This window comes from Zingiber officinale, chromosome 11B (genome assembly GCF_018446385.1).
Source record: "Zingiber officinale cultivar Zhangliang chromosome 11B, Zo_v1.1, whole genome shotgun sequence".
In the NCBI taxonomy this organism is placed as follows: Eukaryota; Viridiplantae; Streptophyta; class Magnoliopsida; order Zingiberales; family Zingiberaceae; genus Zingiber; species Zingiber officinale.
In genome coordinates, this window is record NC_056007.1 from 25,364,639 (window position 1) to 25,367,842 (window position 3,204).

General features: G+C 45.2%; 1 long non-coding RNA gene across 2 annotated transcripts; it reads right to left on the minus strand.

The window, feature by feature from the left end:
- Positions 1–291: 291 nt before the first annotated feature.
- LOC122034627 lies at positions 292–1,541 on the minus strand. Of its 2 annotated transcripts, none has more exons than XR_006126744.1 (3): positions 988–1,541; positions 766–907; positions 292–352 (listed from the first exon to the last, which is right to left on the minus strand). It is a non-coding gene; the product is annotated as an uncharacterized LOC122034627 (long non-coding RNA). The 2 variants fall into 2 exon arrangements; XR_006126743.1 differs by having other exon boundaries at positions 766–910.
- Between the last annotated feature and the right edge of the window lie 1,663 nt (positions 1,542–3,204).

A 3,204-nucleotide genomic window follows, 5' to 3' on the forward strand; every position in this document is an offset into this window, starting at 1 on the left:
TATCAGACAGTCTCGATACACATGACTGAAACCAAAAGTCCAGAACCTAGCCCTAACCTCAGTAAAACATGGTATGTCACTCTAGAAACTAAGGTACTCATGGCAATAAGATACTCATGGTAATAAATCACGAGATATAAGCACGGATACATAACAAGCGACAAACCCAACATGCTATGGATATCAAACAGTGACATACCAAAGACAAACATGTTCATTGTTTGCAGCTATAAAGTACTATGCATATCCAAATGACGATATCATAACAGATAAGTCAAGAGGTACCCGCCTCCAATAGAAAGGTCCAATCCGAAATAGATCCCTTGCCGAGACACAGTCTCAAATCAAAGTCCTGCAGATAACGTGATATATAATTTAGCTAATTTTATAAACAACAACTAGCTAAATCCAACCCAACTTAATTAGGAAAACCCTAATCAATCCATCATTAATTAATTCTAATTAATCTCCTTAATAAAAAATTCTCAATCAACACAACCCTTTCCTTTCGCTGATGAACTTACGATTAGCAATATGATCATCTCTAATAAATCCAAGGATTAAATCTAATCCAACATAAATCAACTGTACTTAATTCATCACAACTACAATAGATTAAGCCTTCCATAATCACATTAGGTTAAGTTAAACATAAATCTATCATAACTTACCTAAATCCACATCTAACCAAACAACTGCAGATTACACATCTCCAACATAGTCCGCCATTTTAATCCTAGCAATAAGTTCAACTTTAAAACTCACCAAATCTGATGATAATCACTGATGCCTCGTGATCAGAGTGTAAACCACGGCTGGAAATCACCGGTGTGTCTACTGCTGCTGGAATAAGGAATTGTTGTATGGTTTGCTACCAAAACCATGAACTCCCCACCGTACACAATTCCTGCTGAAATCCTTCCCTTTGATCAGACCAAGTTGAATTCAATAAGTGGGATCACAAATCATGCAACAACCTAATCTTACCTCACTGAACCACACTGATATCAACCGGATCAAGCAAGAAGTCGCTGATGTGATCGAGCAGATGAGTGGCGACTGAGAAGGAATACAAGCTAGGCACGAGGAAGAAACATCGGATTTAAATCCTCCTTGCTCTTGGCCGGAAACAACCCAAACAGAGACGTTGGGGCAGAGAGGGCAAGGGAAGAAGAAGGTGGCGTCGGCACGGTTCTGATCTCTACGGCAGAGACAGGTCTAGGGCTCAGGGCGGCGGCGGCCGGCGCTAGGTAGAGAAGAAGGGCAGTAGTGTCGCGTCGGCCAGAGGAGAGGAAGAGGGCGTCGGCAGGCGCTAGGGCACGGCGACGGCACTGGATTCTTGTGGTCGGTGATCGGCGCGCGGCTCAGCATGGATGAGGGGGAGAGGAGATCAGTAGAGGGGAGAGGCGCTCCTCGCCATGAGAGTGAGAGGGAGAAGGAGCTCGGCGCCGGTTAGGGCTCGGGAGAAGTCGCCGCAAGATTTTTGGGGCAAGGGTTGGCTCGCGGAAGGAAAAGGAAATGGGAAAAAGAAAAGAAAAATGGGAAAAGGAAATATAAATTAAAACTTTTCCTCATTAAAACAGGGTCGCCTAAACAGGCTTTTCCGGACCCCATTTTTGTCCTTGTTAACTCGTTCATACGAGCTCCGAAAAATTCCCAGAAAATTCCTAAAAATTCGCCATTTTAGGTATTTTACATTCTCCCCCACTAATAAAAATTTGGTCCCCAAATTTCGTTATCTACCATCAGCAAATACTAACAAGTAACGAGTATAAATGCTGAACGGTAAATAAAATCACATATCCCAAATGAAAAATGGGGTATCGAGCTCGGATAGTATCCTCGAGCTCCCAAGTAACCTCCTCGTCCAAATGATACTGTCATCCGACTTTAACCAGTCGGATAGTCTTGTTCCGCAACTGACGCTCTTCTCGGTCTAGAATTCGTACCGGAACCTCCTCATAGGTGACGTCAGGCTGAATAGGAACTGAGATATCTGCCAACAAATCTGTCGAGTCGGATATATACCACACATGGAATACATCGTGAACACCTGACAGGAACGATGGTAGTATCAAACGATAAGCTACCGCTCCAATCCTCTCCAAGATCTGGAAAGGTCCAATGTATCGCGGAGCTAGCTTACCTCGGGGCCAAATCTCTTTACTCCTTTCGTGGGTGAATCTCGCAGAAATACATGATCGCCAATAGAGAACGCTAGGGGTCTGCGACTCCGATCAACATAACACTTCTGGCGATCCTGCGCCTCTAACATTCTCCGTCTGATAATACGGACCAACTCTTCATTCTGCTGAGCTCTATGAGGTCCCAACAACTGGGCCTCCCCAACCTCATCCTAGAGGTTGGGTGTCCGACAAGGTCTACCATATAACGCCTCAAACGGTGCCATCTAGACAGGCGAATAAAAGCTGTTGTTGTAGGCGAACTCTACCAATGGCAAATGGTCCTCCCAACTGCCCCTAAAATCCAATACACAAAACCTCAGCAAGTCCTCTAGAGTCTGAATGGTCCGCTCTAACAGTCCATCCGTCTGCGGATGGAAAGTTGTACTGAAACAGAGTTGCGTGCCCAAAGGCCTACTGCAGACTCTGTCAAAAACGAGACGTGAATCGGGGTCTCCATCCGAAATAATAATCAACGGGACACCACGTGATCTGATGATCCCCCGGCAAAACAGATCTACCAATCGATCCAGGAAATCTGTCCTCCGATTAGCCAAAACGTGCGCGGATTTGGGTAATTGATCAAAGATTACCCAAATCGCGTCATGGTCTCATCATGTCCTCGGCAAACTCACCACAAAGTCCATGGTAATATGTTCCCATTTCCACTCGGGAATAGGAATCCGCTGAAATAAACCGATAGGTATCTGGTGCTCGACCTTCACTTGCTGACGGACAAGACATCTAGCTACAAAATCCGTGATGTGTTCCTTCATGTCGTTCCACCAATAGAAACACCTCAAATCTTGGTACACACAGGTACCGCTTGGGTGGACAGCAAATCATGAGCGATGAGCCTCCGGAAGTAACTCTTATAAAACCGGATGAGACTGAGGTACGCATAATCTACCTCGGAAGTATATAATACCCTCCTCGTCTCGTATAAACTCGGTCTGCTACCCGGAAGCTATCTGGCTGCAAATAACCCGCAAATACAGCCTAGGGCTCTCGGATCCTCGTC